At 44.7% G+C, this 27,980-nt stretch overlaps 1 protein-coding gene across 1 annotated transcript in view; it reads left to right on the top strand.

The window, feature by feature from the left end:
- ARHGAP20 (Rho GTPase activating protein 20) overlaps window positions 1–27,980 on the top strand; it is a 109,002-nt gene that overhangs the window by 16,842 nt on the left and 64,180 nt on the right. The gene's annotated exons all lie outside the window — the stretch shown is intronic.

Raw genomic sequence — 27,980 nt, 5'->3', positions numbered from 1 at the left:
CCGCCAAAAGAACAAGTACAAGATATCATGAGAACACCCAGGGTCTAAGTATTGGCATCTTATCAACTATGTCATTGTCCGTGATTGTGAAGACATTTACATCACCAAAGTGATGACAGGTGCCAACAGGTGCCAACAATTGTTGGATGGACCATCACCCCATCTGCTCCATTACTTCCATCAAACTTGCATCAAAACAACAAATGTGGAAGAAATCAACCAGACAGAAGATCAATGTTGAGAGTCTCAAGGACCCAACTAAATGTGACCTTTTCTTGCAGTGCCTCCCTGAGAAACTGATGAATACCAAAACTAAGATGACGAGCCCTGAAGATTACTGGAAAGCACTCAAATCAGGTGTCTATGCTGCATGTGAGAGAACACTGGGCTTCTCAACCAGGAAGCATCAACATTGGTTTGATGAGAATGATCAGAAAATCCAAGATCTGATCAACTGTAAGCACAAAGCCTTTTGTGTTTGCAAAATGACATCAGTTCCAAGCAGAAGCCATACATTCACCATCAACTCAAAGGTGAAGTTCAAAGGAAAACCCATGAAATGAAGAACAAGTGGTGGGAGAACAAAGCAAAAGAGATCCCAACAACTCGCTAACACCCATGATATGCACGGATTCTTCAACACCACTAAAGCCCTCTGTGGACCCAGCACCCAAGAGCTAACCCCCCTTAGATCCAGGGATGGAGCCACCCTCCTCAGGGCAATTGATCAATGAATGATAGAAGGAATTCTTCGAAGACCTCCTGAATCATGACTCCAACATTGACAAAAGCATCTTTGATGCGATGTTGAGAGATTAAGTCAAGGATGACCTTAGAACCCCACCAACACTCATTGAGGTAAAGGAAGTCATCAAGTAGATGAAGAACAGTAAGGCATCTGGACCTGATGGAATTCCTGCCAAAATCTTCAAAGAAGGAGAAGAACTGGATCGCCAGCTTCATGCCCTAATGTTCAAGATTTGGAATTCAGAAGAAATCCCAGCCAATCTTAGGGTTGCCATGATCATGATCATCTGCAAGAAAGAAGACCGATTGGATTGTGGAAACTATTGAGGAATTGTCCTGTTGTCCACTTCCAGAAAAATTCTTGCCAGAATTCTCCTCAACTGACTGCGTCCTCTTACCGAGGAAATCCTCCCAGAATTGCAATGCTGATTCAGACTATCTCAAGATACCACCAACATGATCTTCACCACCCACAAATTTTAGGAAAAGTGCTGCAGACAACATCAACCTCTGTACATGAGCTTCACTGACCTCACAAAAACATTTGACTCTTATCAGTTGTGAGAATCTGTGGAGAGTTCTCCTTAAATTTGAATGCCCACCAAAAATTGTTGCTGTCCTCAGACTCTTCTAGAACAATATGTCTGTGATGGTGGTCAGCAACGGCTCTAAAATGGACCTATTCCTAGTCAAGACAGGAATCAAGCAAGGCTGCCTCTTGCTTCAACCCTTTTTTTCCCCCATCTTCCTTGCTATCATCTTCCTTCTCATTGCTGATAAGCTCCCCTCTGGACTTGACATTCAAAACAAAAGGGACAGCAAGCTCTTCAACCTCAGTCGCCGCTGATCCAAGGCAAAGATTATCACAAATCAGTCACTGAACTCCAATATGCAGACAACTGTGCCCTGTGTGCTCACCTAGAAGATCTTCCAAAAATAGTCGACATTTTCTCTGAGGCCTACAACCAACTCAATCTTGCATTCAATACCAGGAAAACCAAAATACTCCACCAACAGCCTCTGAATCATTGGCATCCTGCTCCTATAATTCAGATCAATAGAGAGACTCTGGAGAATGTTGATCAATTCCTTTACCTCAGCAGCTATCTGTCATAGAAAGCTGACATAAATGAGGAAATTCAATACTGCCGCTTATGTGCCAGTGCAGTTTTCGGACGCTTGAGAAAATGTGTCTTCAAAGATTGATATCAAGAATCAAACTAAGCTTTTCATGTACTAGCCCATTGTTATCCCTGCATTCTTGTATGGTGCTGAAACCTGGGTCATGTCCAGTAGACACCTCGATATTCTTGAACGATGCCATCAACAGTGCCTCCGCAAGATCTTTTTGAATCAAGCGGGATGACCAATGCACATCAGTGTTCTATCCCAAGTCAAAACCTCCAGCATTGAAGCTATGATCATATACCACCAACTCTATTGGGCTGATCATGTTCTTCGAATGCCAGACAGTTGACTTCCAAAGCAGGCCAGCAGACAAGGGGCAAGCAAAAGCTGCTTCAAAGCCAACATGAAGTGCAATGTTGACATAAACCAATTATATTTGGCCCTGAGAATGGTGTGCATTTGAAATCACTTGTTTACTACTGGGTATCATTGTCGTTCAGTCAAGATTGCATGACTTTCTGAATGATATGTTCTAGAGATCCAGCAGAATTTATGGGTTTGAAGAGGGAATTACAGGGTGAAATCTGATGGTCTGTGTTATCTGTGAGGTCATACTAGATGGTCATTGTGATCCCTTTTGGCCCTGAAATCTATGAATCGCAAAACTCTTTTGTATGGAGTATTTGAGACTTCTCTCAAGACAACTCATTCTTTCAGACAGGAAAATTGTTTGGAGGGATAAGAGGCATTAGATGTTAGTATAGCTATCGGGTTTCTGAGCCTTCATTGAGCTCTTGTGAAGTGACACCTGCTCCCACTTGGAGCACATGGTAGGTCTGGAACTTAAGTCTGTATTATTATTATTATTATTATTATTATTATTATTATTATTATTATTTGTATTAATGTAGCATTGAGGTCATGGAGCAGGAGCTATTGTACTAGGCTAGGTTGTACAAACACAGAACCAAAGACCATCCCCACCCTAGAAGAACTCCCAATCTGAGTATAAGATAAGAGACAGCAGATGGATACAGACAAACTGACAGGAGAGTACAAGGACACAATGAGGCGATATTGGTCAGCATGACAGGCAGCGGTCTCAGTGCTCCAGCAGCAGGACCGGCTCCAGGGGTTTTGCTGCCCCAAGCAGCCCCACCCCCACCCCAAAAGTCATGATCGCGATCTGCGGCAATTCAGCGGAAGGTCCTTAGCTCCAAGCGGGAGTGAGGGACCCTCCACCAAATTGCTGCTGAATACCTGAAAGTGCCGCCCCGCTTCAGATTTGCCACTCCAAGCACCTGCTTGATAAGCTGATGCCTGGAGCCAGCCCTGTCCAGCAGCGTAACCATTATCAAGAATTTTTTAAGCATCACAGCAGAGGAGAGTTGAAGAAGGGATCTGAAGGAGAATAGTGAGGTAGCTTTGCATATATTTCAGGGAGCTGCTCTCAAGAAGGAGGGACAGGATAGGAGAAAGCATGAAGGTGCTGGTTTGAAAGTGTAACAACGGAGGCTGGCATCATGGGCCATCTATTTCCTTTTTTCTAATTATCAGTTTCATCAGAGCATTGAGGATCAATTGTGAAACTCCCATTGATTACAACAGGTGTGGAGTTAGGCCAACACTGAGTGCTTTTTGAAAAATACCCCCCTAATGGTTATACTTCTAAATGAAGCTGACTCCTTCTCCCAGGAGAAGAAGGCAGAACTCTGGTTAGCTGTAACACACTGATATAATTTCAGGAGATTTTAGAAACAGTTTCATTTTTGTATCTACTTGACAATTTTCAAATAGACTCCTGCATGTTCAAGTGAAATTGTCAGAAACGAAACACACTGAGTAGCACAGGGTAATTTTGATAGGCTAGGAGCAAAGATTGTGTTAAATTTTTAAACAGTATTTTTAGAAGGCTTATAAAAACACATCAATAGACCTCAGAAGGAAATAGATTAGAAAATAATCCTCATTTGGATTTTTAGATTTATATTTGAAGATCCATCAGAAAAAAATCTAGATTTAAGGAATTTCCTAGGGGTTTTTTCCTTCCATTAAATAGAATCAAAGTTTCATGTTTTGTGGAAACACTGCTCCTTTTTCTGAATCACAGTAAATTATTCTGACATGTTATCTTTGAAGGGTCCTGGCCAAATGCTAAGTATTCCTAGATAACTTAGATTGTATGTGTTATCTAGTAATACATGTCACTTGGCTCTAGGCAAGTACATTGTGTTCCCAACGTCTTGGACAGTCTGTTCCTAAGGTATTAATCAGAAAGATAGTGGATGAGCCAATCTGTGACTAGATGAAGACAAAAATAGAGATTTAATAAATGTAAATTGCCAGAAAGCCTTTATTATTCCCTCTTCCCTGGGAAGATCAGTATTCAGTGTTTTATCAAAATCAAGGTGTGAGGAGGAGGGGAATAAAGGCCGATGATGTTAATTAACGTGTTAAACTTGTATTTCAGTTTGCAACTATGTGCTGTATTTTCACTCTTTCTTTCTTAGATAAAATACAACCTGTGCATGTTTGGTGATGGTTAACACCTCACATTAATATCAGTGTTAGATTCTGCTCCCATTTGACTTCAGTGGTGCAGGCCCGTAGTGCATTTCATTCCAAAATATTTTTCAATCATGTTCCTGTACAGGAACTGCTTCACTTGGCACTGAGACGTAGCCAACTCTGGAATGTGGCAGCTCTTTACTACAGCAGCATTGATACCCAACTGCTTAGGACAGGCTGTGAAGAAAAATATTGTAATGGGCAGGGACTGTCTTTATTCTTTGTATGGTGCTTAGCAGACTGGGATCCTGGTCCAGGACTGGGGCTCTTAGGTGCTGCGAGGATACCAATCATAAATAATATTCAGTCAAACTGCAATCCCAGTTGCCATGGGAGTTTAGGTATGCCCAAAATGTGTGTGCGTTACCGATGTAATCAAATCTTAATAATTGTATTTGTAAACCAGCCCCAGCCAAATGCTGAGGTGTGGTGGGGGAGGAAATCTGTGGAAAACGGAAACAGTACACAATATTGTTAACACATCAAACGTAGGGATACTGTTGCAGGAAGAGAGGGCAAAAATGAAGATGAGCAAGAAAGGTAATCTTGGTGCTAGGTAAGGTCCCACTAAGAAATACCTTTGTGGGAAACTGGGAAGATTTCAGGCCTTTAAGTGAGGAAGAATTGGCAGAGATGGATGTTGAGTAAACAAATTCCACATTCCAGAGCCCACCACAAGGGAAGGTGTGATCCCTGAAATGCAGAGATAACAATTAGAAGTGGGCTCAGGGATGAGATTTCTGCTGTACCTGGGGCCTGCACAATAAGGGCTTTTGAAACAGCAGTGGCAGGTTAAAGTCAGTCTGTCACTTTACAAGCAGGTAGTGTGAATAATTGGTGGGTGTTAGATCATTGTTTGCTCAAACCAGTGAGCAAATGTGTGGCTGTATTCTGAGCTGGAAGTGGTGGAGAAACTCCGGAGAGAGCCAATCTGAGAGAATTACACTAATTTAACCTCTTAGGTCTTCAGGGCAATGGTTGTTGAAACAGAGTTGTCACAGGATAAATAAGGGTGTGACCTGCACTACTGAAGAAACACCTCTTTCAGTGCATGTCTGGACATGGAAAGGGCATGGTCAAAAGTGACCCCAAGATTCTCCTGAATTTTTCCCATCAGTAAGAGAGACACAGAAGAGGAGCAAACCCCCCATATGGATCATCCCTCTCCAATAGCAGTTTCTGTCTCCTCAGGGTTAAGGGTGAGAGAGCTGGCAGTATTGTTCAAGCATTCCTCCAAGGCAGAAATGGAATTTTGCAAGATTCAAGGGACAGGAAAAACACAGTTGCCGACCTATGATGCTGCATTCCTGGGTTTAGAGTGATTTGTCCAAGAGACATCATATGTATTGAACAACATGGGAAGGAAGAGACATTTTACAGAACAATGAGAAGGGGAATGTAGCAGGGTTGTTGCCTGCTCCAGCCCTGGAAGGGTTAAAGCCAGTCCTGAGAAAGGGCTGAGGCTGTGAAACAAAGCCTGGGCTGACTGGAGAAGGCAGTAACAGATGGGGCCAGACCCCAGTCAGGCCCAGCTGGTCCCTATAAGAGGCTGAGAGCCAGAAGCCCTCAGTCTCTCTGCTGGTAGAGACACGAAGGTCTTGGTTGCTAGGGAGTCGAGCAGGGTACTGGGAGTGGAGCAGGGCTGGGGAAGGCTAGAGGAGCTGGGGAGCTCCAGCCTGGAAAACCCCCAGGCTGTGGGCCTAGCAGAGGGCCTAAGGCAAGTACTGGGGTTGCAAAGGGGCAGCCCAATAGTAGGTAGAGGCAGCAGGTTCAGATCCAACCTTGCCTATGATGAGTGGCTTATACTGCAGTCTGCCCCAGGGCACAGGGGTGAGTTGGTGACTGGCAGTACCTATGACTGAGGTGAGGTGGGGGTAGTGGGTAGGGGTTCCCCTGAGTGGGGAGACCTGGAGAGACTGAGGGGTGTATGGCCAGGGGGCAGCACCCCAGATAACAGGGCACCATGTCTGGGAAGGACACGGGGGCCAAGCGGCAGTGAGACCCTGGGCTGCAGAGGGCGCTCCGGAGGCTGGACAAGCTAATTCCCAGAGACAATGCCATAGGGGTGAGTCCCACATCGCTGCAGGGAGGAAAAAATGTAAACAAAAATTCCCAAACCAAAGAATTAACTGCTGCCAACTCCTGTGATTTTTATCGCAACTTTCATATTGTTTCTTTCTTAGAGCCATAGGTCCTGGAGTCATGTGATAATGAGAATCTCAGCTTTCATTTAAAAAACAAAACAGAACACCATGCAAAAGTTTCGAGCCTTTATGGTTATGGAAAAATCTTGAAAAACTGAACCCTAAAGACTCAAACCACGAGGCACATAAAAAAACCCACCGTTTAAAACTTGATTTTAAAATCCTCTCCCTGTCCCATGATTCATGAACGCTTGGAGTTCGCAGTACTGGATTAAAGACCTGATCCAACTCTAAAGTCAATGGGAACCTTTCCATTGCTTCAGTGGGAAATGATTCAAGCCTCCAAAAAGAAAAGGACCTGTTATGGGTCATATCACTGAATCAGGGCTCTAGATAAACTCTGATTCAGAAGTGTACCTAAGCATGTTCCTAACTGTTAGCATGTGACTGATCCCATTGACTTTAGTGGGGAAACTTGCAAACTTACAGTAGGCACTTGCTTAGTGCCTTGCTCGGGGCCGGCTGCAGGCATCAGCTCAGCAAGCAGGTGCCTGGGGTGGCCACGGGGGAGGGGCGGCATGTCGGGCTCTTCAGCAGCAATTAGGGGTGGGTCCCTCAGTCCCTCTCGGAGGGAAGGACCGGCTGCCGAATTGTCACCGAAGAAGAAAGTGGCGGGTAGAGCTGCCACCAATCATGATTGCGGCTTTTGTTTGTTTGTGTTTTTCTCTGCTGCTTGGGGCGGCAAAAATCCGGGAGCCGGCTCTGGCCTTACTGAATAGGGACTCTGCTTAAGTTTGTGATAAGCAATGTACTGCTTAAGCTTTAATGCAAATATGCAGAAAGTGAGTGACACAATTTATGTAGCTACTTCTATAAAGTGTCATTCTTCTCTCAGATAAGCTCAAGATGATCACATTCCTGTTTTACATATAAAGTTTCGTGATTAAGACACTTCCAGAGTACCCCAAAATAATATTAGTATTGGAGCTGATTGAAAATTTTTGAACTTACCCTATTCCCCTTGGAAATGAGGGTTATAAAATTTTTCTGTGGGAAAATATCTATTTTGGAAGAATTTGCCATTAGGAAGATCAAAATGAAACATTTCAGGCCAGGTCAACATTAATCTCTGTGTGTGCCTGAGCTACCGTGGAGCCCCATGGGCGTTGTAGTTCCCAGTTCCTTGTGTCCCCTTGTACGTCTCCCATGATACACCCATGGCCTTTCCCTGTAGATGGCTCCCATGATGTAACAGAGCAGCTTAGCCACAGACTGTAGGTTGACAAACTGAAACCTTCTGGATTCAGGAATGTTCAAATTGGGAATTTCTAATTAGAAACTTTCTTGTTTTGTTTTTGTTCATGAAATTTCAACTTTTTGTCCAGATCCAGGATGTAAACAGATTTCAAAATATCTGAATTTCCCAATGGACATAAAATCTGTTTTTGATTAGCTCCCATTAATATGCTTTGCTTTTGTATGCAATACAGGCAAATATTAATACACTATAGAACTGCCTTAAAAATAAAACAAAAAACTTGTGTGTGTATCAGCTTGCTTGTCATCTTAATACAAAGCCACACATTTAAAATAACCTAAAGTAACAAACTGTGACATTTAGGGCACTTTCAATTCATGTTTCATCTAGATTAATTGTGATGCTGGTTTTCTTAAACTGTGCACTTGGACCCAGATGTTGTTTTTCTGCAGTACTAGTTAGGGGAAAATATTATTAAAACTGTTAATAAGGAACAAAGTGAACTCTTGGGCCTCCAATGGCCTTTGAATTCAATGGATTGGAGTTTCCTGTTCTCCTCTACATGTATTTGTGTTGCAGAATGCATCAGTTATTCATTTATTACATACAAACTGGCTTACAGTTATATGTTTGCATCTGGAGATTGAAATGTGCTGCTTCTTCTAGACTTAGCAATATGCTGGGGGGGGGGGGTTATTAAAAGGAAAGGAAGAGAGGTGAAAAGCGGAGGAGCTCAGAAGCAAGTTTTCAGAGTGCTTCAAGTTCAGATACAGAAGTAAACTTTACAATTTACTTTTGTTATTATGATTGATAATGATTTGATAATATTTGATAATATAATTGATAAATAACCCTTTAGAACCTAAGAACAGCCATACCGGGTCAGACCAAGAGTCCATTTAGCATAGGTGCTGACTCCGTGGGTATTCTGAGGCTGGAACACCCAGAGAAAAAAAAATAGTGGGTGCTCAGAACCCACTAGCAACCCTGCAGATCAGCCCTTCCCCCCCAGTGCCTCCCACCCACCGTGCAGCTATTTAACGGGAAGCAGGAGGAGCTCGAAGAAGGGGAGGAGATAGGGCAGGGCATGCTCAGGGAGAGGGTGGAATGGGGTGGAGCAGGGGTGGGAAGAGGTGGGATGTGGGCAGGAAGAGTCAAGGTGGGGCGTAGGGGGATGGTGTGGAAGCGGGATCTGGGGCAGAGTAGGGGGGTTGAGCAACTGCCCCCCCCAGTAACTTATAAACATGGCTTCTCTGCCATCTAGCCCAATATCCTGTTTTCTGACAGAGGCCGATGCCAGGTGCTTCAGAGGGCATGAACAGAACAGGTAATCAAGTGATCCATCCCCTGTCACCCATTTCCAGTTTCTGGTAAACAGAGGCTAGGGGCACCATCCCTGCCCATCCTGGCTAATAGCCATTGATGGACCTATCCTCCATGAATTTATCTAGTTCTTTTTTGAATCCTGCTATAGTATTGGTCTTCACAACATCCTCTGGCAAAGAGTTGCACAGGTTGACTGTGCGTTGTGTGAAGAAATACTTCCTTTTGTTTGTTTTAAACCTGCTGCCTATTAGTTTCATTTGGTAACCCCTAGTTCTTGTGTTATGAGGAGGAGTAAATAAAACTTCCTAATTTACTTTGTCCACACCAGTCATGATTTTACAGAGCTCTATCATATCCCCCCTTAGTCATCTCTTTTCTAAGCTGAGAAGTCCTTCAATCCAGTTCCCCTTTAGAATTTTGACTGTTTTAAGTCAAAGGTGGTGAATGGTTACATCCCATAAAAGGAAGGTTCTAAACTCTCATTGTTCTGTACCTGCATGGTTTTAGATTGTACTTCGGAGAAGAGACTTGTCATTTGACAAAATGAGTAATTGTTCAGCATCTGTATAGCTCTGATTCTTGTTAATAATGTCTCAGTCAAATGACTGTGTTTATGCATAGCAGTTGGGCAGTGACATACCTGAAGAAATTGGGGACTGACAGAGTTCCTTGTGAAAGCAACTAATGATATGCAGTCATCAATGTCCACAGCTCTGAAAATTGCCAGGATTAAATATTTGTTGAATTCTGGACTGATGTGGTGGTGCATCACCTCTCTGGGTCACATAATGATGGAACATAAAGTGGTGCTGCCTCTAACGAGTTCTAACTATGAAACAGTCACAATAATCTAATTTTATCTTTTTTAAATGGTCTCATTTCTGAGTGCTTCTTGGGTTCCTAGGTCTGCATGGTAGGGTTACATGTGGACTTCAAGAACATTTTCTGGTTTTTGTCTCCGTAATGGAGGGGGACAGTAAAGTGTGAGTTATCCCTGAACTAGAGCCCGCACTGACTAATTCCTGTGCTAGGCTTCAGCCAATCTACAAGCCAGGAGCTGGTCTGGTGACACTCAGGATGGGTATGTCAGGGCTGATTCCCCACTCTGGCACTTTGAGTGCAGAAGGTGGGGAGCCACAAGGATTCTAAAAATTCATACTGGCCACTCCAGGCTTGTATTAAACTCCCAAGGTTACAGCTTTTCTGTGACCTTGGATGGGGAGATGCTGCCATCACCCAAGTGCAAAACCCCTTTGAGGACCCAGGAAGGCGCACTTGGGAATTCCTTCCGGTGGGGCACCCTCAATCCCTTTCACGCCCCCTCTGGGGAAGTGCTGAGAAAGAAAAACAAAGGAAATCAGCTTTTGCCAGCAGCTAATTAAACAACATGTGCACAAACCTCTTAGGACACAAAAATCCAATCCTGTTCTTAAAAAAGGTAGATTTTATTAAAAACAAAAAGAAAGAAAATACATCTGGAAACTCAGGCTATTGCTAGATTTAAAAAAACAAAACAAAACACAAGGATTAAGCATCAAGAATAACATTCTTGAGGTCCAGCTTAAAGGTTACAAGCAAAACAAGCATTTGGGGTTAGCACAGAGGAGTCCACAAGCCATAAAGAAATAGAGAAACCTAGTTGTGTCTTCCTAGACATTTCATGATCTACTTACATATCTGAGATTTCAAATGAGTAGTTGAGGTGTGATACCTATGATTTTTCGTACTTAGCCCCAAGTTTCGGACAGCATAGTTGCTCTGTGTGTGCTTCTCCCCGAGAACAACAGACGGAAAGATAAAAGGGGAGTCTTTTTTTTCAATTTTTAAAAGTTCTAGCCTTCCCATTGGCTCTTTTGGCCAAGTGCCCACTCACTTCCTTTTACCTATGCATAGCAGTGAGACTTTTAACCCTTTACAGGTGAACCAAGTAGAGAACAGCTACAAAGAGGGATTTTATAGCTAGCCTATCAGGCTGGGTCCATAAAAGGGAGTTACTTTTCTCTCCTTCATTTATCACGGGGTATACAAGCCTCACTGGAGAAACAGCAACTAAGTCTGCTCAAAGTCACTTCATTGCTTGGAACTCTCTGCTGCCTGACGGTGGTAACAGACTCCACAAGCCTTAGCTTGCTCCAGCATTGCTTCTGCTCCAGTCCTGTTCTGGATTCCTGATTCTGGCTCTGACCATTAAGCCTGACCATCCCCACCACAGTTTCTGACTGCGACACTGCTTATAATATACATGCCTGGGTTTCTTTCCCCTATTCTCTGCCTTCTCTTGATGCTCTATTAATTAAGCTGTGGTAGAAATCTTTGTCAAAAGGTTGGATTTTGCATTGTACCCTGAAAGTAGTCTGACTCTGGGTTTGTCTGGCCTCCCCTGGGAACTTATTTTATCACTGGTTCCCTTTGACTGAGAACAGTTTCTCTGGCTTGCACGTGCTTTCTCCTGAGTTCTGTGAACAATGTTTTCCAAGAGGAAAAGAGCTGGCTTGGTGGGTGTTGTATAAAATCAAATACCTGTTTTCACCAAAGAGTCAATAACTAGACACTGGCATAGGTTTGGCAAACCAAATGTGGCAACAAATATAAAAATAGTTGCCATGCAAAAAGTTCTTGTCATGCTGCCCTCAGAGCACACGAGGCCTAATTCTCCGCTGCCTTACTCTGCACTACCCACTCTGCACATGTGTGATTGTAGAAAGGTGCAAGGCTGTGGAGAATCAGTCCCTGTACATCCTGTATCTAGATTAGTATCACCTGGGAATCTTCAAAGAAATAGATCTAGAAGCTCTGTAAAAAAAACTAATTTTCATATGCAGGAATTGTAAGGAAGTCAACAGATGGACACAGTTGAAACTAATTTGTCTACTGCAGCTCAAAAGGAATCTGGGTCATACACATGCAGTAGCTAGCGAAGCCAGAGGTATCAAGTAAATCTCCTCACTGCAAAGGGATCATTCATATCCCATGGGACCAGCATCAGATTATGGTTTAAAGCCCTTGAAACAAGCCAAAGACAGATTCATTCCCATTAAAACTAAGATTAAGTTCAACAAGGTGGCAATCAAATTTTCAATGGGACATTACAGTTCCAGAGTCCCAGCCAGACTGCCATCATGTTGAAATGCACAGTAGTTTCTCAAGCTAGCTTGAGAGATAAGGCCAGATCCCCAGTTTGTTTTCAGTGGAGCTATACTGAATTTACACCATAGAGTCCCACTGCTGCTGGGTACTTACAAGCCAGTGATTGGTCGACAGGTAGCAACAGACTTCAGTGAAAGCAGAAAAAAACTCTTCTCTCCTGGTGATGGGGATGGGGTCATGCCTTACAAGAGGGCTAGGAGGGGATGCTGATCAATCCACTAACGCTAAGTGGAGGAGGGAGATAGAAGTAGAGTGACCAGATGAGAGACGTGAAATACTGCGGGAGGGGGGCGGGTGCCGGCAGAGCAGCAACAACAACAAAAGCTGCCAGAGCATAGGAAAAATTGGTGGGGGCAGAGCACCCACTGGCAGCTCCACGCCCTGCCCCCCGGCATCAGCTCACTTTCGCTCTGCCTCCACCTCCCCTGAGCTGGCTGCCGCATCCTGCTTCTCCCCTGTCCCTCCAGCACTTGTGCTGCCATACAGCTGATTAGTGCAAGCCTGGGAGGAAGGAGTGAGGAGGAGGAATGTGGCTGCTTGAGGAAGAGGTGGGGCCAGGCTGGGGATTTGGGGAGGGATCCAATAGGGCAGTGAGGGGGCGGGGCCAGGGCACGGATTTGGGGAAGGATCCAATGGGGGAGGGAGGAGTGGAGTCAGGGCGGGGTTGGGGTGGAGTTGCGGTGGGGGGTGCAAACCCCCTCCGTCTGTGCACCGGAGGGCAAAATATTGGGACAATTCATGTCCTGACTGAACATCAGTCTGGACACGGGGCAAACAAGTAAATATCGGGACAGTCCCGATAAAATCGGGACGTCTGGTCACTCTAGATAGAAGAGAGTTGCCCATATATGGGCTCCTCCATTATAACTGGCCTTTTATGGGAGGGAGAGTGAGGATTAAGGACATAAGAACGGCCATACTGGGTTAGACCAATGGTCCATCTAGCCCAGTATCCTGTCTACTGTCCCCTGTTGTCCGCTCCCAGCTTCTGGCAGTTGGAGGCTAGGGACACTCAGAGCATGAGGTTGCATCCCTGCCCATCCTGGCTAATAGCCATTGATGGACCTATCCTCCATGAACTTATCTAATTCTTTTCTGAGCCCCCATTAAATTTTTGGCTTTCACAACATCCCCTGGCAATAAATTCCACAGATTGACTGTGCATTGTGTGAAGAAATGCTTCCTTTTGTTTGTTTTTTAAACCTGCTGCCTATTAATTTCATTGGGTGACCTCTGGTTCTTGTGTTGTGAGAATGAATAAGGATGTGTTATTTACTCTTTCTTTACACCATTCATGATTTTATAGGCCTCTGTCATATCCCCCTTAGTAGTCTCTTTTCTAAAATGAAAAGTCCCAGTCTTTTTAATCTCTCCTCATAGAGAAGCTGTTCCATATTCTTAATCGTTTTTGTTGCCCTTTTCTGTACTTTTTCCAATTCTTATATATTTTGTGATGGGGTGACCTGAACAGCATGCAGTGTTTTTTGAAGATGTCTGGGAGATGCAAGAGGGGAAGGGACATCAAGAGGTCATGGAACAGGCTCCCACTGATCCTAACAAGCTTCAGGACATCAGTAGGCAGCCATGTGGCACTGCTGTCACTTCAACCACTCTGAGTTGAGTGTTGCTGTAGGAGCCACCTGCACCAGTCCAATGAGCTTTCCAAAGCATTCTGGAGTAAGGTTGGGCCAGCTGCTGTTTCATAGACTGTTGTTGCTTTGCCTGTTTAAAAGGCAGTGGGACAAGTAGCGAGGCGGTAGTGGGTGGGCTGACTGTCTCCAGAACAGACACCATGGTGAGGGTGTCCTCTTGAAAGGGATGGGGTGATGGTGCTTCCTCTGTAGCCCTGGTGATCTGTGGTTGGGAGCACTGAATATCCCAAGTGGAACCATAATGAGAACAGGGTAGTGGGAATTAATCTGTCCTTTCTAAACACAATGGGCCAAGTTCATCTGCACTGTAATGTCACTGACTTCAGTGGAGTTTCAGTAGTGATTTATCAGCCTGATAGAACTCAGCACCTATCACATCAGCGGGCTGACAAACAATCCGGACGACTTCCAGTCTGGCTATTTAAAATGAAGGAAGAGATCAGCTGGGGAGAGTGTCAGGTTTGAATGGCCATTTGGATAGACTGGTAGAGCTTAGCAGCCTATGGCAGGAAAAAGTGCACGATGGCTTTAGCTCCTCCTCACTAACTGACATGACGGTATGTGTCCTAAAGATGCTGATTCAGGTTTTATAAAATCATATAAAGTATCCAATTAAAGCAGGAAAGGGTTAAATCGTAACAAAAGTGAACATAATATAGAATCCTTAGAGAAGGAAATTAAAGGAAACAGGTAAAAAGAGTGAACAGAACCAGAGTTGTTAATAGAATATGTGATTGTAGAGATTTATCTCTTAGCAGTCCTGTTTAAGGCTTTTTATATTTTATTACTCCGATAGTTTATAAATCAGTAAGTTTAGTAATTCAAGACTCTTGAAAAGGGCAAACTGCCAAAAGGCCTGAAAATTAACAGCTGTTGAAATCGACTTTAATTTTACCTGGGCTCAAATATCTCTTATTGCTTTGGACCAAATGATTGGATTTTTTGTTTTGTTTTTTTAAGTACAGTGGCCTATCTGGAGACAGTTTCCATGTGGTGCAGCTTGGGGAGGAGAGATACTTAGGAGAGCAGCTGGAGAGTGGAATGTTCAGTGGCTGAAAGTGAGTGAGCTCATTGGTATGGGACTCTGCTCAGCCCCTAGCAGCCTGCCTAGCATTAACATACACCAGTTTATTATCTGGTAACCCAGCTAGGCGATTAGTCTGTGGTAAGCAGTTTGGTAGTGATCTAGAACTATTATGGATATTAAAAGTAATTTATGTAGTTGTCCCAAGTCCTCTCTTACCATGCGCTTGTTTCCTGGTAGGCGTGAGCAGTGGGATATGCTAATCATTGCAACAGACAGTCCCACTGCACCTTGTAAACAATCTGTGGCTGATTTGCAGCACAAAGAGTGTTTTGGTGAGCATGTAAATTCTGCCCCTCAGGACTGCTGTAAATTATGTTAGCTGCATTGACTCTTGAGTGGCCTTCCATGCAGCTGGGATCACCAAAGTGTGGTTGTACCTTTACCCTGTCATGGGATGGATGGATGGGGATGGTGTAGAATTGGTGTAGCTGGTTCTACACCACCTAGGAGTCTCCTAAACTAGGGAAATCTCCTATGGGAGATTATGGGCTAAATCATGATGGGGGCCAGGATCCCGCTCTAATATAGATATAGATATTTATTTTTGGGTCTGTCAAGGTTTTTCCCCCACTTTGAACGTTAGAGTACAAAAAGTGGGGACCTGCATGAACACTTGCAGGCTTAATTACTAGCTTAGATCTGGTACACTGCCACCAGCAAGTATTTAATGTCTAGCACACTTTCTGTTCCCCCAAAACCTTCCCTGGGGAACACAGATCCAAACCCTTTGGATCTTAAAACAAGGAGGAATTAACCATCCCCACTCCTTTCCCCCCAGACTTTCCCCTCCCTGGGTTGCTTTGAGAGGCTTCACACCGATCCAAATTCCTTGGATCTTAAAACACGGAGGAATTAACCATCCCTCCTCCTTTCCCCCCACCAATCCCTGGTGAGTTCAGACCCAATCCCTTGGATCTTAAAACAAGGAAAAAATCAATCAGGTTCTTAAAAAGAAAGCTTTTAATTAAAGAAAGAAAAGGTAAAAATTATCTCTGTAAAATCAGGATGGAAAATGCTTTACAGGGTACTCAGATTCATATAGACCAGAGGGACTCACCCCCCCCAGCCTTAGATTCAAAGTTATAGCAAACAGAGGTAAAAATCCTTCCAGCAAAAGAAACATTTACAAGTTGAGAAAACAAAAATAAGACTAGTACTCCTTGCCTGGCTACTGCCTACAATTTTAAAACATGAAAGACTGATTCAGAAAGATTTGGAGAACCTGGGTGTACGTCTGGTCCCTCTTAGTCCCAAGAGTGAACAACGAACAAAACAAAAAGCACAAAGACTTCCCTCCACCAAGATTTGAAAGTATCTTGTCCCCCTGTTGGTCCTTTGGTCAGGTGTCAGCCAGGTTCACTGAGCTTCTTAACCCTTTACAGGTAAAAGAAACATTAACCCTTAACTATCTGTTTATGACACGGCCCCCAATCTCAGACAGTGTGGGACCACACTGGCGGTGATTTCTTCCTAGAACTTTAGAATAAACAGATTAATAAAATACATGCACCTTTACATATACTACTAATTATGTAAACTACAAGACTTTTCACATTTTAAGGACAATTTTTAACCAGTTGATTCTGGGAAACTTTCATGGGAAAGTGCACCAGCTACTTTGTTAGAAGCTCCTGAAATGTGTTGAATTTCAAAATCAAAATCTTGGAGTGCTAAACTCCATCAAAGCAGCTTTTTGTTGTTTCCCTTGGCAGTATGAAGCCACTTCAATGCAGCATGGTCAGTTTGTAGCTGGAAACGCCATCCCCAAACGTGTGGGCGTAGCTTTTCCAGGGCATACACAATGGCGTAGCATTCTTTTTTACTGATTGACCAGTGGCTTTCTCTCTCAGACAGTTTTTTACTGAGAAACACGACAGGATGGAATTTTTGATCCAGTCCTTCTTGCATTAAAATTGCTCCTACATCACGCTTAGACGCATCTGTGGTTACTAGGAATGGTTTGTCAAAGTCTGGGGCCCTTAGCACAGGGTCGAACATGAGTGTTGCCTTAAGCTGGGTAAAGGCCTTCTGACACTCATTAGTCCACTTAACTGCATTTGGCTGGGTCTTTTTGGTCAGGTCGGTCAGTGGGGCAGCGATTTGGCTGTAGTGGGGTACAAATCGCCTGTAATATCCGGCCAAGCCTAAGAAGGAATGGACCTGTTTCTTTGACTTTGGGACAGGCCACTTTTGGATAGCATCCATCTTGGCCTGTAGGGGGTTTATTGTTCCTCGACCCACCTGGTGTTCAAGGTAAGTCACTCTGTTTTGGCCCATTTGACACTTTTTAGCCTTAACAGTTAGTCCTGCCTGCCTGATGCCCTCAAAGACTTTTTCCAGGTGTTCCAGGTGTTCTGCCCAGGAATCAGAAAAAATAGCCACATCACTGAGGTAGGCAACTGCATATTCTCCTAATCCTGCTAGTAGACCATCTACAAGTCTTTGGAAGGTGGCGGGTGCATTTCGTAGCCTAAAAGGAAGCACATTAAATTCATACACCCCTGCATGGATGATGAAGGCTGACCTTTCTTTGGCGGGTTCATCTAGCGGTACTTGCCAGTACCCCTTGGTTAAGTCTGTTGTAGAGATGAACTGGGCACGTCCCAATTTCTCCAATAGCTTTTATCGGTGCGTGGCATTGGATAGTTGTCGGGACAAGTTACAGCATTTAGCTTATGGTAGTCCATGCAAAAACGTATTTCCCCATCTGGTTTGGGAACTAGAACCACTGGAGATGCCCATGCACTGTTAGAGGGGTGGATTATACCCATCAGTAGCATGTTTTGGATCTCCCGTTCTATAGCAGCTTGGGCATGAGGAGACACTCGGTAGGGTGGGGTTCTAATTGGGTGAGCATTACCTGTGTCAATGGAATGGTATGCCTGTTCAGTCCGTCCTGGGGTGGCTGAGAACATTGGGGCGAAGCTAGTGCACACCTCCTTGATCTGTTGCCACTGCAGATGTTCCAGGGCTGTGGAGAGGTTCACCTTTTCCACGCCACCGTCACTTTTTCCTTCGTAGTAGACATCTTCAGGCCACTCAGCGTCATCTCGTTCCTGGGCTGTAAACTGACAAACCTTGAAGTCTCTGGAATAAAAGGGCTTGAGAGAATTAACATGGTACACTTTAGGCTTTAGGGCTGAGGTGGGAAATGCTATGAGATAGTTAACAGCTCCCAGGCGCTCTTGGACTGTGAATGGCCCTTCCATCTTATGGGCCTGTTGCGCCTTCAAGACCATAACCTGGTCTCCTACTTTGAAGGAACGCTCTCTGGTATGTTTATCATGCCAGGCCATTTGCTCTTCCTGAGCATCCTTTAGGTTTTCTTTAGCAAGGGCTAAAGAGTGTCGGAGTGTGCTTTGTAGGTTGCTTACAGTCTAGACTGTTAGTTCCTGGAGAAGGCGTAAACCCCTCTCATTGCTGTTTCACCAACTGTAATGTCCCCTTAAACTCGTAGCCATACACAAGTTCGAATGGTGAAAACCCTAAACCGGATGTGATACAGCCCTGTAGGCAAAAAGCAACTGCTGCAACACTAGATCCCAATCATTGGAGTGTTCATTTACAAATTTACGTATCATGGCCCCCAAAGTTCCATTAAACCTCTCCACCAGGCCATTGGTTTGATGGTAGTAAGGGGTGGCAACCAAGTGATGCACCCCATTAGCTTCCCACAGATTTTTCCTGGTCCCTGCCAGGAAATTAATTCCCGAATCTGTAAGGATGTCGGAGGGGCAACCTACCCTGGCAAAAATGTCTGCTAAGGCCTGGCACACAGTCTTAGCCCTGGTATTGCTTAGAGCTACTGCTTCCGGCCATCGGGTAGCAAAGTCCACAAAAGTCAGTATGTACTGCTTTCCTCTGGGGGTCTTTTTTTTTGGGAAAGGACCCAGAATATCCATGGCTACTTGCTGAAATGGGACCTCAATTATGGGGAGTGGCTGGAGAGGGGCTTTGACCTGGTCTTGGGGCTTTCCCACTCTTTGGCACACCTCGCAAGACCGGAAATAATTAGCAATATCCTTGCCCATCCCTTCCCAGTGGAAGGACTTCCCCAACCTGTCTTTGGTTCTGTTCACCCCAGAATGGCCACTGGGATGATCATGGGCTAAGCTTAAGAGCTTCCCCCGGTACTTAGTTGGAACTACCAACTGTTTTTGCGAATGCCAATCTTCCTGGTGTCCACCAGAAAGAGTCTCCTTGTATAAAAGTCCTTGTTTTACAACAAACAGAGATCGGTTAGAAGAGCTGAGAGGCGGTGGGGTGCTCCATGCCACCGCCCAAGCTTTCTGAAGGCTGTCATCTGCTTCCTGCTCAGCCTGGAACTGTTCCCTTGAGGCTGGGGACACCAGTTCCTCCTCAGACTGTGAACTTGGGCTTGGTCCCTCTGGAAGCGATGTAGGTGATGGAGTTGTTTTCGTTGCTGGTGAACCGCTGTCCACTGGCGCACTATGCGATATTTCAGGCTCTGGCTGAGCCTCTTGGGTAGGGTTGTCTGCTGCTTTTGTCAGTTCAGGCCTGCTGGTGCCCTCTGGCGTTGGGGTTGGAGATGGGTTTGCAAGTGCTGGCGTCAGTGCTGGCAACGGTTCTGGTGCTGGTTGCTTTTCCAGTTCCGGTTCTGGGACTGGATGCACTGTGGCTGTTGCAGTTGTTGGCAGGGGATTCGGGTCCACCACCTCTGTCCGGGTCTCTGGTAACACAGACGGGGCCCTTATGGACGGCTCAGGAACAGAGATGGGTCTGGAAGCTTGCCTGGCTTGACTGCGTGTAACCATCTCCACCCTCTTGGCCAGCTTCACCTGGTTGGCCAAATCTTCCCCCAGTAGCATGGGGATGGGATAATTGTCATAGACTGCAAAAGTCCACATTCCTGACCAGCCTTTGTACTAGACAGGCAGTTCAGCTGTAGGCAAGTTTACAGATTTTGACATTAATGGGTAAATTATCACTTAGGCCTTTGCGTTGATGAATTTCGGATCCACTAAGGATTGGTGGACAGCTGACACTTGTGCCCCTGTGTCTCTCCACGTGATAACCTTCTTTTTGCCCACTCTCAAGGTTTCCCTTCGCTCCGAGGGTATTTGAGAGGCATCTGGGCCTGGGGATCTTTGGTGTGATGGTGGTGTAATAAACTGTACTCGGTTGGGGTTCTTTGGGCAGTTGGCCTTTATATGTCCCAGTTCATTACATTTAAAACATCGCCCAGCTGACTGGTCACTGGGCCGAGGTGTGTTACTGGAGACTGGTGAGGTGGGAAAATAGGGTGTCTGGGGCTTTCCTTGGGTTGTAGGTGGGGTCTTGGGTTGTCCCCAGTGATAGGGTTTATTTTCGGTTTGCCCCTTCTGATATTCTCTCCCCTTGCTAGTAGCTTTTTTCTTTTCTGCCACTTCCACCCATCTGGCTCCAATCTCCCCCGCCTTGGTTACAGTTTTGGGTTTCCCATCTAGGATGTACCTTTCTATTTCCTCAGGAACACCCTCTAAGAACTGCTACATTTGCATTTGGAGGGACAGCTCTTCCAGAGAGTTAGCCTTTGCTCCTGATATCCAGTCATTCCAATTCTTTCCAATGTGGTAGGCATGTCGGGTAAATGACACATCTGGTTTCCACCTTAGGGCTCTGAACCGCCGACGGGTATGCTCAGGTGTTAGCCCCTTTATAATTGTGGCCTTGGTTTGAAAAAGTTCATAATCGTTCATGTGTTCCTTAGGCATTTCAGCCGCCACCTCTGCTAAGGGTCCACTGAGCTGTAGGGATGCTGTACCCATGGCAGGTCCTTTCAAAATTTTCTAAGAAGGCCTCAGTATCATCACCTGCCTTGTAGGTGGGGAATTTCCTGGGATGGGGAACAGTACCTGGAGAAGGGTTGTTAGGGTTGGCTGTTCCATTCTGCTTAGCCTTTTTTAATTCCAGGGCCTGCTGGTGGGCCTCCCTCTGGAGCTCCAAAACCCTCCAGTGGTCAGCCTCTTTGGCTTTCTCTTCTGTGTCCAGCCTAGCCATTTCCTGTTTAACTGCTTTTTTGGCACTCATTTTTCTGCTTTCTTGTGCTGGCCACGCCCTCTCCTGCAGCTCACTGAAACCTGGGATGCACTCCGCTCAGGGCTGCTTAGTTAACAGAGATTTTGTAATTAGCTATACCTGAGAGGTAGAAAGAAAGAAAACAATTCAACTTGTAAATTCCTTTTTGCTATCTGCTTGCTCACAGCTTGAAGCCTCCTCTTAACAAAGACCCTTGTTAAAAAACTTAACACCTCTGCCCTCAGTCTGCTTTCCAAGCAGCTAGAAAGGAGAGAAAAAAAAATCCTACTGGCTTTTAGTTCCTAAAAAATCCCACAGCTGCCACCATGTCAAGGTTTTTTCCCCACATTAGAGTACAAAAAGTGGGGACCTGCATGAACACTTGCAAGCTTAATTATTAGCTTAGATCTGGTACACTGCCACCAGCCAGAATTTAGCGTCTGGCACACTTTCTGTTCCCCCAAAACCTTCCCTGGGGAACACAGATCCAAACCCCTTGGATCTTAAAACAAGGAGGAATTAACCATCCCTTCTCCTTTCCCCCCACCAATCCCTGGTGAGTTCAGACCCAACCCCTTGGATCTTAAAACAAGGAAAAAATCAATCAGGTTCTTAAAAAGAAAACTTTTAATTAAAGAAAGAAAATATAATTTTTATCTCTGTAAAATCAGGATGGAGAATGCTTTACAGGGTACTCAGATTCATATAGACCAGAGGGAACCCCCCCCCCAGCCTTAGATTCAAAGTTACAGCAAACAGACATAAAAATCCTTCCAGCAAAAGAAACATTTACAAGTTGAGAAAACAAAAATAAAACTAATCCGCCTTGCCTGGCTACTACTTACAATTTTAAAACATGAAAAACTGATTCAGAAAGATTTGGAGAACCTAGGTGTACGTCTGGTCCCTCTTAGTCCCAACAGCGAACAGCGAACAAAACAAAAAGCACAAACAAAGACTTCCCTCCACCAAGATTTGAAAGTATCTTGTCCCCCTGTTGGTCCTTTGGTCAGGTGTCAGCCAGGTTCACTGAGCTTCTTACCCTTTTACAGGTAAAAGAGACATTAACCCAGTAACTATCTGTTTATGACAGGGTCATTTCTATTTTTGTGCAAAAATCACTTTTTCGTGACAAGGGGAGTAGAAGGAACAAAGAAATCTTTTCCTGTACAAATAGTGCCTGGAATGGCATCTCCCGGGCGTAACTGTTGTGGGAATGTAAAAGCAGCAAAGAATCCTGTGGCACCTTATAGACTAACAGACGTTTTGGAGCATGAGCTTTCGTGGGTGAATACCCACTTCCTCAGATGCATGTAATGGAAATATCCAGGGGCAGGTATATATATGTGTGCTAGCAAGCAAGCTAGAGATAACGAGGTCAGTTCAATCAGGGAGGATGAGGCCCTGTTCTAGCAGTTGAGGTGTGAAAACCAAGAGAGGAGAAACTGGTTCTGTAATTGGCAAGCCATTCACAGTCTTTGTTCAATCCTGAGCTGATGGTGTCAAATTTGCAGATGAACTGAAGCTCAGCAGTTTCTCTTTGAAGTCTGGTCCTGAAGTTTTTTTGCTGCAGGATGGCCACCTTAAGGTCTGCTATAGTGTGGCCAGGGAGGTTGAAGTGCTCTCCTACAGGTTTTTGTATATTGCCATTCCTAATGTCTGATTTGTGTCCATTTATCCTTTTCCGTAGAGACTGTCCAGTTTGGCCGATGTACATAGCAGAGGGGCATTGCTGGCATATGATGGCGTATATTACATTGGTGGATGTGCAGGTGAATGAACCAGTGATGGTGTGGCTGATCTGGTTAGGTCCTGTGATGGTGTCGCTGGTGTAGATATGTGGGCAGAGTTGGCATCGAGGTTTGTTGCATGGATTGGTTCCTGAGCTAGAGTTATTATGGTGCGGTGTGCAGTTACTGGTGAGAATATGTTTCAGGTTGGCAGGTTGTCTGTGGGCAAGGATTGGCCTGCCACCCAAGGCCTGTGAAAGTGTGGGATCATTGTCCAGGATGGGTTGTAGATCCTTGATGATGCGTTGGAGGGGTTTCAGCTGGGGGCTGTATGTGATGGCCAGTGGAGTCCTGTTGGTTTCTCTCTTGGGTTTGTCTTGCAGTAGGAGGCTTCTGGGTACACGTCTGGCTCTGTTGATCTGTTTCCTTATTTCCTCATGCGGGTATTGTAGTTTTGAGAATGCTTGGTGGAGATTTTGTAGGTGTTGGTCTCTGTCTGAGGGGTTAGAGCAGATGCGGTTGTACCTCAGTGCTTGGCTGTAGACAATGGATCGTGTGATGTGCCCGGGATGGAAGCTGGAGGCATGAAGGTAGGCATAGCGGTCGGTGGGTTTTCGATATAGGGTGGTGTTAATGTGACCATCACTTATTTGCACCGTGGTGTCAAGAAAGTGGACCTCCCGTGTAGATTGGTCCAGGCTGAGGTTGATGGTGGGGTGGAAGCTGTTGAAATCATGGTGGAATTTTTCCAGAGTCTCCTTCCCATGGGTCCAGATGATGAAGATGTCATCAATGTAGCATAGGTAGAGAAGGGGTGTGAGTGGACGAGAGCTGAGGAAGCGTTGTTCCAGGTCGGCCATGAAGATATTGGCATATTGTGGGGCCATGCGGGTGCCCATAGCAGTGCCACTGATCTGGAGATATATATTGTCATCAAATTTGAAATAGTTGTGTGTAAGTATAAAGGCACAGAGCTCAGCAGCCAGTTGTGCTGTGGCATCATCAGGGATAGTGTTCCTGACAGCGTGTATTCCATCTGTGTGTGGGATGTTTGTGTAGAGAGCCTCTACATCCATGGTGGCTAGGATGGTGCTTTCTGGGAGGTCACCAATGCATTGTAGTTTCCTCAGGAAATCAGTGGTGTCGCGGAGATAGCTGGGAGTGCTGGTGGCATAGGGTCTGAGTAGAGAGTAGAGGGTCTGATGTTGTGGGAATGCCGCTCAAGGTGGTGCTGCTATGTCACTGAATAAAAATTTAAATTGCAGTTGTGAACAGAGAATCGATTCTTTGAAGGCTAAAAAGACTTTATTGCCTTCTACATGCAAATATGTCCTTGCCTAAACTTTCCCTCCATCTTTATAAGCCCTCTGAATTCGTAGTTGATCAGTATTGAAGCTCTGTAGCAGAGTTTGCAGAATATCCACACAGCAAGTATTTGAAGTCTCGAGTGTTCATTAGTGCTTTAAAAAAAGCTAAATTATTTTCTGGTGTAAATTGTCAGCAGCGTACATTCCAATGGAGCTCTAACGTGCACCAATAGAGAATTTGGCCCTTTGTGTTAAACTTGCAGAGTAAACACCTTGCAGCTGTTTGTTAAAGCTTAAAACAAAACCTGGAAGTAAACCAAGCCACATGTGTATTTTCCTGACTCTAGGCATCACACTATAGTGCACTCTTGCTGCACAGAGAATGTTGTCATTTCAGCTGTGTAAAAATGACTTCAGTGAAGTTGTTTTCATTTAAGCTGCCAGACATCAGGGGCAAAAGGTGTGGAGATATTTTTAAATAACATATTTCATACTAATAGCTATGTGAGTATTCTATTGCATTCTGGTTCCTTCACTGCCTTTCAGGGAGAGTACAAAAGAAACATACTTTACGCAGTTTGACTTTATAACTCTTGCTAGTAATTCCGTGAAATAATATTTTGGCATAATGCAAAGATGAGACTTGTACAATTAGTTTTTTCAATGTGTAGTTGAATTAAAAGCAGCAAACCAGTACTGGTCCAGTGAATGAATGAAATACGAGTGATATTTAAAATAGAACTGCATTCAATACATTACATCCTGTTCAGGAAGGAATAGGAATAGTAATACTCTGAGAATAAGAGTGGATTGGTTGGTTTGTTTGCAGTTTAATACAAGGCAAATCTCTCAAGTTTAATTGTATGGAACTACTGTAAGCTGGGTCTGAATGAGCTCTCCCCTGACATCTAGTGTTGAGCTGAGGAAGAGGACTTCAGGAGCTGACCTTTGCATGGTCACACTTACCTTGCCTAGGTGCTCAGTGTGATGGGACTGCTTTGCCTAAATGATCACTTTTGGCTAGTGTTGGATCACAGGTTACTTTGTTATCAGGAGCAGGGGTACTAAAGGGTTGTTGTCCTTGTGTGAATCAAGGGCAGCAGAACTGTGTTTGGCATACCCTGGTTGAGGGACTCCTCCTTATCAAAACTGCACTCGCTAGGCAGGGGACATGAGTGCCAAAGCCCAGTGAGTGGAGAGAGGGTGGGGACAGGTGCTTGTACATGGTGGTGTGGTTGCCGTGTAAGGGTTTAGACACCATTTGACTCTTCCTCTCTCCAGCGTGTAATAACACAGCTGATTAAGATTCAACTGAGAGTCTTGTTGCACACCAACAGAGCTGAAATCACTGATAATCGGGTCTAAGCATTCAGCCTGCTTTGGGATAGTGTCTCTGTCCAGCCTCCATTAGCAGTGAGGCTCCTCGACTAACAGTTGAAGTCACCAAGAACTGTGTTAAGTGGTGGGACCTCAAAACATCCCAGAAGGTGCAGAGTGGAGCAGTGAGCAGCCAGCAAGGTGGCTGATGCCAGAGCAAGTGACTGGATGGCAGAGCAAGCACAGGGCTCCTCCCACCAGGGTGGGAGGTGAGCTCATGCAGCTATATCTCTAAACTGCAGGTCTTCACTGACCAAGGACAACAGCTGTGAGTGGGGTGCAGTGGAGGGAGAAGGGAGAGGCACACTGAAGGAACTTTTGGTTGCTGGACTTCAGAACCTGAGGCAAAAGGACATACTCTGGGTGGGTCTTTTGCTCACTGTTTTATGTTTATGAATCCCGCTTTCAGCATTTTTCCAAATTAATGCTGGGTTACTTTCCTCTTTTTATTAAGAGATTCTTTTCTGCACTCAAACTCTGTGGGCTTGCAATAGGTTAAGTATTGCCTCTTAGAGGCATGCTTGGGATGGTATGTAATTGTCCCAGATTACTGTGGGGTGGGACTCGAGCCTGTTTGGTGTTGTATTGTTGAAAAGGAACCCCTAGATACTGAACACAACCTTTGTTGCTGCAGACTCCAACTGGCAGAGGGTTTACACTACTGCATATGACTATATAGTGGTTAAGGAAATCTGCAGTGTGTGCTGCACAAAATAAATTAATTAGCTCTTTGAAATTCAGCACTGGTTTCACAATCAGCTACTTGGACTGTATAAGATTTACTGCTGACTAACTCTCAAAAATGGATTGGCTGCCCTTACGATGAAAAAATTTTTGTGCTTGTGTATCCAAGTCTCTTGTGTTATTAATCAGTTTAATGTTACAGCAGCATTATAGTTTTCCACAATCACCTCTTCCACTTATCTCTTTCAGGAAAAAAAATACCCTCTGGGCTGATCTTTGTTTATTCTTGGCCTCATGGAGTGATATATGTACTGTTATAATATAAAATGCCGTTCAAGCTTTATATATAACCCCCTCACTCAATGGAGGGTTGCAATGGGAAAAGGCACCACCTCGTTCTCTGCGTGTTTGTCAAAGATAAATGTGCATGTAGAGAACCGTATCTAACTGGACCAACTAACAAAACCAATCTTGACTTGAAGTCAGTGGGAGCAGTGAATGTTCACATCTTTTAGGCCCCAATCCTACAAATTGTTTCATGTGAGCAGATCCCTGTGTGGAGTCCCACTGAAGGCAGTTGGACCTCTGAGTCCTCAGCACCTGAAGCGAGTGGAGCTCTGTGTGGGCACAGGCTCTGCAGAACCAAGTGCAAGGAACAGGCCTGTCTTTAGGGTCCCACCTTTCAAAATCTTATCCTGTATGCCGAAGACCTGTGGGGAACAAGGCAGCAGGAGCATAGCGAAGACCTATCTGGTTGGATATCATTAGTATTCCGAAGCCATAAAACATTTGCCAGTTTTTCGCCTCTTCCTCCTAACTGATATCTTCGATGGTTTGAGAAAATGAGAAGCTGCTTAAATTAGGCTTTGATAATCATACAGCTGTTCTTTAAAGACTGGATTACCTGCTGGGAAGTCTCAGGAGTAGTCTTGCTCTGTGTAAAACAGTCCTCTGTTGCGCTCTCTAATTCTTTTTGACATGGCAAGTGAGCCTCTTCAGGCTGTGTGCTCTAATGACTTAGCCACATGCTAGGGGCCAAATTTACCACTTGCTGATTCCATTATCGCACACTTGCTTATGCCCATGGTGAATTTGATCCCATCACAGAAGAAACTCATTAAATTTTTACACACATCACATGATGATCTGCTACCATGATATTGTCAAGACGGTCATAATATGTGTGCAAGACATTAGCTAAATGATCATTTTACTGTTACAATGAAACGGATAAGTGTTGAGGTCTTGAAATGCTAACTTTTGTTTTGAGTGCAATATAAACAGTGTATCGATGGGTACTTTCTGCAGTGTTATGGGTTTGGAGGTTTTTTCTGCTCATATGAGGACTGCAATCCATACTAGAGCTCTGCCTTTTGGTTTGTTCAAATACTGTTGTTAATAATTAGTTCTTAAATAGTGACCCTGAATGCAAAAACTCTAGCCAGGAAATATGGGTAGAATTTCTGTGCATTTGAAATGTATTTCTAACAGGGAGCCAACATGGTTCCTAAGCTCCGGTTAGCAGTGCATGCCTGCCTCAGATTTCTTCTAACAAGCCATGGATTACGCTTATATTGAAGGCGGCTTCTCGAAGGCAGTCTTGTGCAATTGAGGATATGAAAATGAGACCATAACAGTGCAAAGGTTGTCACCTGCAGTAACAGAGCCAGGTTTTGCAACTTCTTGCAACTGGATGGTCAATGTATAATTGTTGGTGTGGTGGGCTGGAGAGTGAGCCTGTCCTGCACTCATGCAACAGCATCAGCTCTTGTCCCGAGGGGCGGGGCTGGGCTCACCACTCCGGGCA

The sequence above is a fragment of the Gopherus evgoodei genome, chromosome 1 (assembly GCF_007399415.2).
Source record: "Gopherus evgoodei ecotype Sinaloan lineage chromosome 1, rGopEvg1_v1.p, whole genome shotgun sequence".
Lineage (NCBI taxonomy): Eukaryota > Metazoa > Chordata > Testudines > Testudinidae > Gopherus > Gopherus evgoodei.
This window is presented reverse-complemented; position numbering and strand designations above follow the sequence as displayed.